The sequence below is a fragment of the Lagenorhynchus albirostris genome, chromosome 11 (genome assembly GCF_949774975.1).
Source record: "Lagenorhynchus albirostris chromosome 11, mLagAlb1.1, whole genome shotgun sequence".
Lineage (NCBI taxonomy): Eukaryota > Metazoa > Chordata > Mammalia > Artiodactyla > Delphinidae > Lagenorhynchus > Lagenorhynchus albirostris.
The window spans coordinates 26901462-26914944 of NC_083105.1; the positions used below are offsets into that span (position 1 = coordinate 26901462).

At 40.5% G+C, this 13483-nt stretch overlaps 1 protein-coding gene across 1 annotated transcript in view; it reads right to left on the reverse strand.

The window, feature by feature from the left end:
• The window catches only part of CRADD (CASP2 and RIPK1 domain containing adaptor with death domain), a 197990-nt gene that overhangs the window by 3964 nt on the left and 180543 nt on the right, over positions 1-13483 (reverse strand). The gene's annotated exons all lie outside the window — the stretch shown is intronic.

Consider the following 13483-nt stretch of genomic DNA (forward strand, 5'->3'; position numbering starts at 1 on the left):
GGTTGAATAGTATTCCATTGTATATATGTGCCACATCTTCTTTAAACATTCATCTGTCAATGGACACTTAGGTTGCTTCCATGTCCTGGCTATTGTAAATAGAGCTGCAATGAACATTGTGGTACCTGACTCTTTTTGAATTATGGGTTTCACAGGGTACATGCCCAGTAGTGGGATTGCTGGGTCATATGGTAATTCTATTTTTAGTTTTTTAAGGAACCTCCATACTGTTCTCCATAGTGGCTATATCAATTTACATTCCCACCAACAGTGCAGAAGGGTTCCCTTTTCTCCACGCCCTCTCCAGCATTCATTATTTGTAGATTTTTTGATGATGACCATTCTGACTGGTGTGAGGTGATACCTCATTGTGGTTTTGATGTGCATTTCTCTAATGATTAGTGATGTTGAGCATCTTTTCATGTGTTTGTTGGCAATCTGTAAGTCTGCTTTGGAGAAATGTCTGTTAAGGTCTTCTGCCCATTTTTGGATTGGGTTTTTGTTTTTTTGATATTGTGCTGCATGAGGTGCTTGTATATTTTGGAGATTAATCCTTTGTCAGTTGCTTTGTTTGCAAATATTTTCTGCCATTCTGAGGGTTGTCTTTTGGTCTTGTTTATGGTTTCCTTTGCTGTGCAAAAGCTTTGAAGTTTCATTAGGTCCCATTTGTTTATTTTTTATTTTATTTCCATTACTCTAGGAGGTGGGTCAAAAAGGATCTTGCTACGATTTATGTCATAGAGTATTCTGCCTATGTTTTCCTCTAAGAGTTTTATAGTGTCTGGCCTTAATTTAGGTCTTTGATCCATTTTCAGTTTATTTTTGTGTATGGTGTTAGGGAGTGTTCTAATTTCATTCTTATACAGGTAGCTTTCCAGTTTTCCCATCTCCACTATTCAAGAGGCTGTCTTTTCTCCATTGTATATTCTTGCCTCCTTTGTCAAAGATAAGGTGACCATATGTGCATGGGTTTATCTCTGGGCTTTCTATCCTGTTCCATTGATCTATATTTCTGTTTCTGTGCCAGTACCATACTGTCTTGATTACTGTAGCTTTGTAATATAGTCTGAAGTCAGAGAGCCTGATTCCTCCAGCTCCATTTTTCTTTCTCAAGATTGCTTTGGCTGTTTGGGGTCTTTTGTGTTTCCATACAAATTGTAAAATTTTTTGTTCTAGTTCTGTGAAAAACACCATTGGTAATTTGATAGGGATTGCATTGAATCTGTAGATTGTTTTGTGTAGTACAGTCGTTTTCACAATATTGGTTCTTCCAATCCAAGAACATGGTATAACTCTCCATCTGTTTGCAGCCATAAAAGGGGTAATTGACAGTAACACAGTAATAGTAGGCAACTTTAACACCCCACTTACACCAACGGACAGACCATCCAAACAGAAAATAAATAAGGAAACACAAGCTTTAAATGACACATTAGACCAGATGGATTTAATTGATGTTTATAGGACATTCCATCCAAAAACAGCAGAATACACTTTCTTCTCAAGTGCACACAGAAAATTCTCCAGGGTAGATCACATCTTGGGTCACTGATCTATTTCTTTTCAGTCTTTTATACATAAAACATACATTTAGGATTACATTGCAGGTACTGCTTTGTAACATGCTTTTTTCACTGCCATCTCTTTTACTAGAGAGGTCAAGCCGAGGCTTCTGGGAGAATCTAAGGATGCCTGCAGGGTCCACCTCCCTCTGGCACTGGCCTGTGGGTGGAGGAGTGACACTCTCTCCTACAGGAATGGCTAGTGCTATAGGGTAAAGGACTGAACAGAACAGCCACTCTTTCCTAACAAACTTGGACACCACCAAAAAAAGTGACAGCTTCTAACAGAAGCAGGTGCTAAGAGGCCCCCTGAGAAAAAGAAAACCTAGAGGCCATGAGGGAGCAGGAAGAGAGGTGAGCAGAGTTCACTGTCCCAGCACAAGTCACAGGAGGAGAGTAACCATCCTGGCTGAGCCCAGAGAAGGAGAGGAAGTACGTGCTGTGTAGGGGCAATGAGAGAACCTGACCTTGCACTTCCTAAACTGGAGCCCTATCTCCCCGAGGCCAGTCTGCTGAGGAAGTCTGACACTGAGCGAGTGACTACAGATGTGCTGAGAAGTGCCACTGGTTACACAGAAGGCCTTCCAGAGGAAGGAGGTTAAAGCTAAGTCCCGAGCATGAGTAAGAAGGAACCCAGCGAAGGGAAAGGAAAGGAGGTGTGCCCTGTGCCGTGAGAACTGCGCATGAAAAGACCCCGAGGCAGGGGGACATGGCAGGTTCAAGGAAGAGACAGTCACTGTAGCAAAGAGCAGAGGTTGAGATGGACTCCAAACACCCAAAATGATGATGCCGGTGATGGGTTAGGCCAGGACTGGAACCTCAGACTTCAGTACAATAGCACATTATACTACACTTTCTGTCACCAGCATCACAGAAATTCAGGTCAATCCCACTTCACACTCTCCAGCTCACTGTTTTGATTTATGAATTCAATGAGAAGGCAAAAAGCATCCTGTTAGAATAGCTGATGTTTTCCATAGCATGTGCCTTTGGTCTCTAGGCAGTTGCCAATACCTTCGGCATGAGTTGCAAAAATATCATCAAGGACTCTCTCTGGTGTCTGTCAAGACTGCTTTTTTTTAAATGACTAAGAAGCAAATTAGAATAATGATACTACTGACCAAACTATTTTATATTAACACTGACATTTTTACAGCTTTTATAAAAATATGGGCTCATCTTAAAAAATTCAAACAACACAAAAAAGTACAAAGAAGAAAACAAATTATCCACTATCCTACCATCTTACTGACAGTTTGTGAACATCATTCGGGACATCTCTTTAAGTGTGTATACTGTGAGAAGGAGAATATAACAAGTTTTTTTTCTAATAAGAGTAACTTAATTTTGCTTGAATATAACAGAAGAAAAAGCAGCCAAAGTGAACCTAAATGGCTTTCTGACCTGCAATTAAATGCTTAAAAAAACAAAACAAAAAAACAAACAAAAACACATACACACAAAATATTTAATGCTGAGAAAAAAATTAATGAAAATTTAAGAGGTAAACTACATGTCTTCACACTGATGCTTTATAATGAACACTTTATATTTCCTCTCTTTTTCCTCATACGTCTAGATTCTTTTGCTTATATAATTTTTCTTCTGTTGGATGCATAACATTTACATGCTTCTGTAACAATAATCTTCTCCCAGCTGTTTAGTCTTAAAACTATATTTTTAATGGTTTGAATGCTCACCAGTGTTTTTTGTTGTTGTTACTGTTTTTTAACCATGGCTTTTGAGTCTGTTATTTTGATTTGAGTCATCTGGGTGAATCTCTTCATCAGGTGGTTTTCTTCAAGAAATGTTCATGGTTACTATACTTCTTGAGTTCTTTCAGATCAAGACTGTCTGCTTACTGCCTTCACTGCTGAACAATAACAATATTTATAAAAATAATGTCATATTATTATATTCTGAATTATGAATATAATTTTATATTATTTAAATATTTTTATTCCTCTTACATGTGTAGAACTTGCTCATATTTTATGGTAGAGGATGCTGGTATGGAGAATTCTGATACTGACTTGAACATCCCCCTTTTTGTATTATTTGCTTTTTCTCTCTGGAGTTTACAGTACTGAAGCTTTAGACCAGGGTTTATCTTGGTCACTCTTCATCAGCCTTTCCATGTATGTGGCATGGCCTTCTCACCAAAGATTTAGTTCTTCCTCCCTTTCAGAAAAATCTCCCTGTGTTATATCTTTGCATTCTTTATTTCTATTCCTTATACTGGAGGGCTCTGCCTATCCTCCATGGCTATCATTTTCTCTCTTACTGTTTTAACTCCTTTCCTGTGATTATCTCATGCCTTTCCCCCATGCCATTCATTTGACTGACAGTTAAGGCTATTCTGTATTTTTTTCTTCCTGGTTCAAATCTTATATCATATTTTTGTTCTTAATTTTTCTTGGCTCTTCAATCTATCTTTTAAAAATCCCTTTCTACTGCCACCCATGAGGATGACTACTCAAAAAACAAAACAAAACAAAATAAGTATTGGTAAGAATGTGGAGAAATTGCAATTCCTATGCACCGTTGGTGGGAATGTAAAATGGTGCAGCTGCTATGGAAAACAGTATGGCAGTTCTTCAAATAATTAAAAATTGAATTATGATCCAGCAATTCTACTTCTGGATTATATTACCCAAAAGAACTGAAAGCAGTTACTTGAAGAGATATTTGTACATCCATGTTCATAGCAGCATTGCTCACAACAGCCAAAAGTAGAAGCAACTCAAGTGTCTATTGAGGTATGAATGGATAAACAAAATGTGGTATGTTATACATTAGAATATTATTCGACCCAAACAAGGAAAAAAATTCTGACTCATGCTACATAATGGATGATTCTTAAGGACATTATCCTCAGTGAAATAAACCAGTCACGAAAGGGACAAATACTCCATGATTCCATTCATATGAGGTACTTAGAATAGTCAAATTCAGTGGGACAGAGAGATTGATGGTTGCCAGGGGCTTGGGGAGGTGTAATGAGGAGTTGCTGTTTAATAGGGACAGAGTTTCAGTTTTGCAAGATTAAAAGAGTTCTGGAGGTTAGTTGCACAACAACATGAATGTACACTTAAAAATGGAAAAAGATAGCAAGTTTTATGTTATATTTTATAATTAAAAATAAAAAAAGAATCTTGTTGTTTAATCATAACATTGAGTTTTTATTTCTACTGGATTGATACTGAGCTCTTCTACAGCATGAAATAGTTGTGAGGTTGAGTTTCTTTGGACTCTGGGTTTTCTCCCAGACCAGATTGGTTGCATGTTTATTTTCTGCAAGCCGTGTTCCTATATTTCATTCCCCTGCTGTAGCATTTTCGCAGAGTTTTCATGACATTTAGTTTCATCTTGCTGATACTTAACATGAGTATCTCTGTCCAGAACTTCTGTTTGGTCTTGTACAGTAAGCTGATGCATCCTTGACACTCTGCTCACTCCATAGGGGTCCCGTTGCCTTTCTCCCTCTGAGCTACACTCTGAGGTTAGCTTGGCTTTCTATGCAGTGCTCTGGCATGAAGGAGAAGTAGGACTCACAAGGCCAGCCCTTGCCGGGGGTCCTATGCGCTGCCCTCTCTTTTGGAAGCCAGTTAAATGTCTTACAACAGAGCCCGCTCTGCCAGGGTGCACTCACTCCTGTGATCTCTTTCCCGTAACTGGGGAGATGGCTTGCTCCGAGTTGCCTTCCTGCCTCTGCTGAGGCTGTTGCCTGACCTTCACCGAGGCCACCCATTCACCTTCTCAGGCAGCTTCTTCCCATACTGATCTGTGTTAGTGGGAATCCTCAGGATGCTGTCCCCTCACCTCCCTTTCCCGGCATTGCTCCTGAGGGGTCAGCATGGACGGTTTCCTTCATTACCTGCCACTGGTCAAAGTGCACAGCACAAAGCTGTGATTGGTTTTCTTGTCTGTTGGGTGGTTGCTGGCGAATGTTTTTGTTGTGAACTGCTTTTTGGGTCAGTTCATTGGGTGTTGGGGCGGGAGCATCTGTGATTCTGCTACACTCTGTCATCATTCTGACTCCTGGCCAACTATTAATGCAACATATGCTTTGAGCCAATGATGTGGAAGTGAGGACGGTATTTGCTCTCCTTCCTCTACACTCTCAGGGTCACATATCCCTTGTGAATACTGCCATATAACTGGGAGGTGGCCAGCAATCTACGGACACAGGCTTGAGCAAAGATAATTGGCACATAAGCGCGACCCAGCCAAGAACAAATCAAGCCCTTCCAAGGAGATCTTACACACACAGAGACAATAATAGCTGTTTGTGTCGTCTGACCTCTATCTGGAAAAGTATCCTCATGAGCCTTCCAGCTCATGAATTCTGCTGAACATGAGGTTAATTAAAAATGAGAGTCCTGAGGCGGTGGTGTCAACTCCCAAGGACATACTACATCAAATCAGGTCGAGCTATAAATCAATCCACTGTGACCGCCTGGCCACTGTTCCTCAAAGCTTGATGTGCACACCACTGGTGGTGGGCAAAGTGATGCCAGGGGTACAGAGGGGAACATTCTGTATTAGAGTAGTCATGGATCTATTTTAACACGATTAGAAAAGTATAAATAGCATTTCAAACCCATGACTGCAAGGATTAAGTAAATAAAAAAGCAGATATAGAATGACCAAAAAGTAAACAAAAGAGAAAAGTAAGTTTTAAAATAAAAAGTAAACTTAAATAAAAGCATTCGATTAGTGGTACAGGTGTTAAAAGATAAGGCAAGAATTGTACAAGTAGAACAGAAATGACTGAAGCTTGGGAAGTCCGGTGTTTCTCAACAAGTGCGCTATTGGCATCTCAGGCAGGACAATCCATTGTGCAGTGCTGTCTCCACTGCACAGCAAGGTCTGGAGCATCCCTGGCCTGCACCTACTAAGTGCTAGTAACATCCCCTACGCCAGCCTTAGCACACATGTCCACATACCCTGGGGCAAAGCAGTACTACCCCTGGTTAAGAACCACCAGATACTGGGACAGAAGAATGGCTATTTTATAAAAAACCCTAAGCAGGGGGTTACTCCTTTTATACTGACAAAATGCTCTCCCTTATACAGATCCTATCTCTTTCATGCAATCCTTTAATTCCATTCTCAGTGAAGTTAAAACTCACCTGTTTCAAAAGAAACAACATTCTCTGATAAAGCCATCTACCATGATGAAGCCAAAAATCCATTTGAAGGGATCAACACCCCCAGTCCCCACCCCCCATCTCCCCACTTAGCCACCCACCCCTCTACCCTCCGTCTCTGTGGTCATGACATGGATGAAAACAGCATACTGACCCCTCCTCTCTAACCAACTCTTCCTCCCACACTCATACTTATCAGTAGCTGCTCTGGGCTCAAATCTAAAAGACTCACACATAACTTTTCTGTTCCTTATATGACATTGCTGTCTCCCAAGCTCCTTATGTGCAGAGACCAAGTCTTCGACTTCTGTGCCCTTCCTTTCCAACCTTTAGGTTCTCCGAGTGAAGGAAAGTTCACAGGCCCAGTGACCTGTCTGGTTGACCTCTGCTTTGTACCCTGCATCCTACGATATGTGGCCACCTTAATGGTGACCCGAGAAGAGGACCTATACAAAGTTCAAAAGTACGGTTCAAAGACTGAAGGCCATGGAGTAAAGGAGCGGCACAGCAGACATGTAAACAGCTGCTAGGAAAGTCAGATAAAGCCATGGTCAGATGTCTAGAGTAACAGCAAGCATTTTAACTGTAGAACTCCGTTTTAAACTTCAGCTGTTTTGAAATATAACTGCAGATTTGGTAAGCACATATGAGTGCTTTATAAAGAGACTCAGTGGACATGGGGTAGCACTTTGCAAAACCATACACATTCCTTTGGAGAGGTGGTGAGATACACCACTCTCCCTAACTCACTGACGGAAGTGCCGTGTGCTTCAGGTTTGTTGGACCAGAAAAAAAAAGTTGAGCTAAGAGACTGTCCCCTTCTGGTGCAGCCACTTTTCAGGAGAAAAGGCTAACCTCTTCCCCGAGGACATGTAAGGCCTCTGCTCAGGTCAAGTCTACTAATGTTCCATGGACCAAAGCAAGACATGTGGCCAAGCCCAAGACCAACAGGACAGGTAATTAAATCTCACAGGGTGGGAGGAGCGAAAATGTGCTGAGCAATAATCTGTAAACACTCACAAGTGAACTAATAAATTTTTAAAATGTAGATGAAGTGATATATCACTGGGAATATATAAAATGCCAAAGTTGGTGCAGGACAAAATAGAAAACTTCAATAAACCAATGTATTAAATATACCGAAGTGGTAATCAAAGCCCTCCCCTGCTAAAGAGCCCTGGGCCCCTGTGGTCTTATAGGTTAGTTCTATCAAATATTCATAGAACTTTTCATTTCCTAACTTACGTAAGTTGTTCCAGAAAATAGAAAAGGAACAAAAACTAGCCCATTTTATTAAGCTCCTGTACTTTATATTCCAAACAACAAGGAGAATACAGAAAAGAAAAATCACAGGCTCATTTCAGTTATAATTTTAGATGTAAAAATCCTAAATATTAACTATTTGAGTTTTTAAAAATGTATTTAAAATAATACATTGTGAACAAGTAGAATTTATCAAACGATTACAATAATTTCAACATCATAAAAATTATCAATTAATTCAACATATCACTAGCCTAAAGAGAAAAGGCAGTATATTAATACATGAAAAAAAAAGGATTTGATGAAATTTGATACCTATTTACCATTAAAATTTTCTTCTTTAAAAACTAGGAATATGGGCAACTTTTAAAACTTGATAAAATTATAAAAGCCTTCAATAAGCATTTGACTTAATGAAGAACTTTAAAATGTATCCCCTTTAAGAATGGGAACAAGACAAGTTATGCCCACTAGCACCATTACTATTGAATACAGTAGTGGAAGTCCTGACCAATGCTGTAAAAAAAGAAAAAGAAATTTTGTATTAACATTTGAAGGGAAGCATTTTCAGAGTATGATTTAATATGTAGAAAAAGGCCAGGATCAATAAACAATCCATTAGAACAAACAAGAGAGTTGAACAAAATTGCCAGATACAAGATCAACTCAAAACAAAAATCAACAAAACAGCATTTCTATATTCTGGCAATAATCAAATACAAGATAAAATAAAATAAAATAAAATAAGCAATGAAAACTATAAAGGATCTAGAAATTAAATTAACAAAGATCACATAAGACCTCCATGCGGAAAATTTTAAGCCTTCATTAAAAGACATAAAGCAAAAAAAAAAAAAAAAAAAAAGACATAAAGCAAGATCTGAATAAATGATCATTCATGTGCTGGATGGGAAGACATTATTATTACATAAAGATGATAATTCTTGTAATGACAATTAAAATTTCATAATGGGGTAGGGAAAGGCTTTCTCCAAATTGGGGAAAGCTAGCTAATTATAAATATTTAAAAAGAAACTGGACTTTTACATCACACCATAAACAGTGACAGATTCCATGTGGATAAAGGCCCAAACATAAAAGGCAAAACTATAAACTTAATGGAAGATAACACTGGATTATCTTTATGACCTGTGGTGGGAAGGGACCTTTTTTTTTCGAGTTTAAGAAAAAAGTTTACTTAATTTTTTAAAATTGAAGTATAGTTGATTTACAATGTCATGTTAGTTTCAGGTATACAGCACAGTGATTCAGTTTTATATATGTGTGTAACATATATACTTTTTCAGATTCTTTTCCCTTATAGGTTATTACAAAATATTGAGTACAGTCCTCTGTGCTATACAGTAGGTCCTTGTTGGTTATCTATTTTATATATACTAGTGTGTATATGTTAATCCCAACTTCCTAATTTATCCCTCCCCCACCCCAGAAGTGACTTTTTAAATGACTCCCCCAAAGATGAATTTTTTACGTCAAAGGAGACTATGATTCAAGTTGACAGAGAATGGGAAAAGATATTTGTTAATGTCTAAAGCCAAGGAGGGAAAAATTTCTGCATTTATAAGGTACTCCTGAAACCAACAGGAAAAAAGGTAAGAATCTCCAAAGGAAAAAGGACAAAGGAATGACCAGGCAATTCAAATTAGAGGAAATGCAAAAGCAAGCATATAAAGAGATGCTCAAATGCAGAAATTTAAGAAACAACAATTGAAACAACAATGATAAATTACTTTATGTGCACAGAAATCTAGACAATACCAAGTTTTGGCTGGGATGTGGCCATGTAGGAAACTTTATTCACTGCTGGTGGGAATGAAGACTGAGCAGCCATTCTACAAGCAAGTGGGCAGCGTGAATAAAACTGAATACAGTTTTATTGTTCCTAGGTGCATGTACCCAAGAAAAATTCTGAAAAAGATCGATAAGGGACATGCAGAAGGCTGTTTGTACATAGCTAAATCACTTGTGTTAGCAAACATATATACCTTATAACCCAGCAATCCTGTTTTGGGGTTTATATATCCCAGAAGAATTCTCATTCAGATCAGACCCCATGAGGGGTCATGTATGAGGTTGTTTATACCAAGTAACACTGGGAAGAAAAGAGCTGGAAGCAATACAAGAGCTCAATACTAGGGGAGCAGATAAATAAATATGAAGGAGCATACAGGGAATAGAAAGAATGGACTAAGGTGAAAATGTTAAAAGAAGAATGATATCTATAACAATGCGAATTTTAAAATATATGTCTAAAACAACACCATTTACAAAAACACACATAAATAAGACTATGTATCGGACAGAATAATTAGTTATGGAAGGGGAGGAAATAGGGGGAGGCCGCCAGGCTGAGAAAACTAACATGACAGGCCACCTCCCAGGGCCCACATGTTAACCTGCATCCCTGAGTGCAATGGTTTTGCAGAGAAATCCCTTTGGCCCAAGGTCTGACTGGCTGCCTGGAAATGAAAGAAAAGCACCTTGAAAAGAAAACTAATTAGAACCCCTTGTTCTGGTATATAATCACAGAGAACAATCTGGTCCTCACAGAGAGGTGGAGAAATAAACTGGTCTTTCTAAAATCGATTTTCAGCTAGATGAAGCCCCTGTTGCAAAATGCAAGTAAATCATACTTACTGTCATAGAAAACTTGATTTGCCATCAAGTCCATGGAAGGTCAACAACAAAACTATTAGCAATAATTGAGTTCTCACTGAGTTAAAAGGAGGGAGGCAGGGCGGACACAGCTCTGGGCTAAGAATTGGCAGGCCTGGCTACTATCTAAATTTGAATCTGCCGCCAACTTCCCATAAAACTGGTGATAAGTCATTTAGCTTCTCTTGGATTGTTTTCTCATTTGGAAAAGGTAAAACCAGATGACTTTCAAGGCCTAATTTAGATATGACATCTATCGTTATACTATCCTTTAAAAAAGCAATTTTATTTTCTGCATATCTCATGCTTTTTTTTTTTTTTTTTTTTGTGGTACGCGGGCCTCTCACTGTTCTGGCCTCCCCCGTTGTGTAGCACAGGCTCCCGATGCGCAGGCTCAGCGGCCATGGCTCACGGGCCCAGCCGCTCAGCGGCATGTGGGATCTTCCCAGACCGGGGCACGAACCCATGTCCCCTGCATCGGCAGCCGGACTCTCAACCACTGCGCCACCAGGGAAGCCCTCTCATGCTTTTTGACTTCTCACTAATCAATAATTATTCACATATTGTTGCATCACTTTTCCCTACATGTCTTCTAAGAGAGAACCAAGACCTTTGGGGTTTTAGTGATGCTTTTTTGCTTGTTCTTGCTTCCTAAATATCACTCATGGAAACTTATCCTTCCATTGCAAAAAAGTTAACTGAACATTGGTAGAGTAAATCTTTTCAAAACAGGATTTAAAGCTTTAAAAGTTCATGTTACAACTTGCCGAGCCACTCATTTTTCTCACACACTTGTGCAGACCTGACCCAACTCCATCAATTTACCATTCATCCTGCCCCCTGAACACACCAGTCTGCCTGGAACCTTAGGGCCTTGCGCTAGCTGGTCCTTCTCCCTGGAACATTCTTCCTCTGACTTCCTCCATCAAGTGTGACTTCTCAATGAAACCCAGCCCGACTGCCCTATTCTCAGTGACAACTCCCATTCCACTCTGTGATCCCCCTTATCCACGTATCACCTTCAAACATATCATATATTTTATAGATGCATTGTATTTGTTGTTGCTGACTGGCCCCACTCCACACACTCATCCCATCCCAGCTAGAATGTAAGCTCCTCACAGGCAGGGGAATTTTGTCAATTTTGTTCAGTGATGCTCAATGATGTATCCTGGGCACCAAGAATAGTACCTAGCACATAGTAGGTTCTCATTACATAAATGAATATTGTTGGATAAATGAACAAATTAAAAGGAATGATCCATTACAATTACAACATACTCATTTAGCTGTGCTCTCTATGGCTACAGTGTTACCAAGTGCTCCTACTTTTAGTTACTTAGCACTTAAAAACCAAAGAAATTAGACTGTATCATCTGGGAGTATACAGAAAATTTTAAAGCGGGGTGGGCGACTCTATAAATGTAAGATGTTGTCAAGGTTCAGGGTAGGCAGGTTCCCACTCGCTGTACTGAACTGGGCCACAATGAACTCCTCCCTCTACATAGATGGTTAATTTTAAGAGAGTTAGAACCACTGACAGACCCCAAGATGGTTTCTGGGTAAATACTCTGATTCCAACCTCCCAGTACCTAAGGAAATAAACAAAAGGTACTAAAAATGCAGCCCAACCCCCCCCAAAAAGATGGCAGAACCACAGTCCAATACCCCCCTGAAGCTGTATCAATCATTCAATAAAACTCAACTCTAAAAGATAGACTGATATACCCAAATCTGGAGAGGAACAATGAATTAAGTGGGCTTTCCTATCACTTCTCCTCTGACTTCAGTAGATTGGGGATGGTAATTGCCACAGGGAAGGATGCAGAGATCAGAAATAAGAACGGATTTGAGGATATACCAGTGAGTAAAGTTAAGATTCCTGTGCCTGTGAGCTTGCAGTCTAGGAGAAAAGAGATTAAAGAGAATAAACATAATCAATAAGTAAACTGCCTAGTGTTTTTAGAGAGAAAAAGTAGAGAGCAGAGTAAGAGGGATCAAGAGTGCAAAGGGGAATTGGGAAGATGGCGGAAGAGTAAGACGCGGAGATCACCTTCCTCCCCACAGATACACCAGAAATACATCTACACGTGGAACAACTCCTACAGAACACCTACTGAACGCTGGCAGAAGACCTCAGACCTCCCAAAAGGCAAGAAACTCCCCACGTACCTGGGTAGGGCAAAAGAAAAAAGAATAAACAGAGACAAAAGGATAGGGACAGGACCTGCACCAGTGGGCTGGAGCTGTGAAGGAGGAAAGGTTTCCACACACTAGGAAGCCCCTTCGCGGGCGGAGACTGCGGGTGGCGGAGGGTGGAGCTTCGGAGCCATGGAGGAGAGCACAGCAACAGGGGTGCGGAGGGCAAAGTGGGGAGATTCCCGCACAGAGGATCGGTGCCAACCAGCACTCACCAGCCCAAGAGGCTTGTCTGCTCCCCCGCCGGGGCGGGCTGGGCTGCGAGCTGAGTCTCGGGCTTCATTCGGAGCACAGGGAGAGGACTGGGGTTGGCGGTGTGAACACAACCTGCAGGGGGTTAGTGCGCCACAGCTAGCCGGGAGGGAGTCCGGGGAAAAGTCTGGACCTGCCGAAGAGGTAAGAGACTTTTTCTTCCCTCTTTGTTTCCTGGTACGCGAGGAGAGGGGATTAAGAGCGCTGCTTAAAGGAGCTCCAGAGATGGGCGTGAGCCGCGGCTAACAGTGCGGACTCCAGAGACGGGCATGAGACGCTAAGGCCGCTGCTGCCGCCACCAAGAAGCCTGTGTGCGAGCACAGGTCACTATCCACACCTCCAGGGAGCCTGTTCAGCCCGCCACTGCCAGGGTCCCGG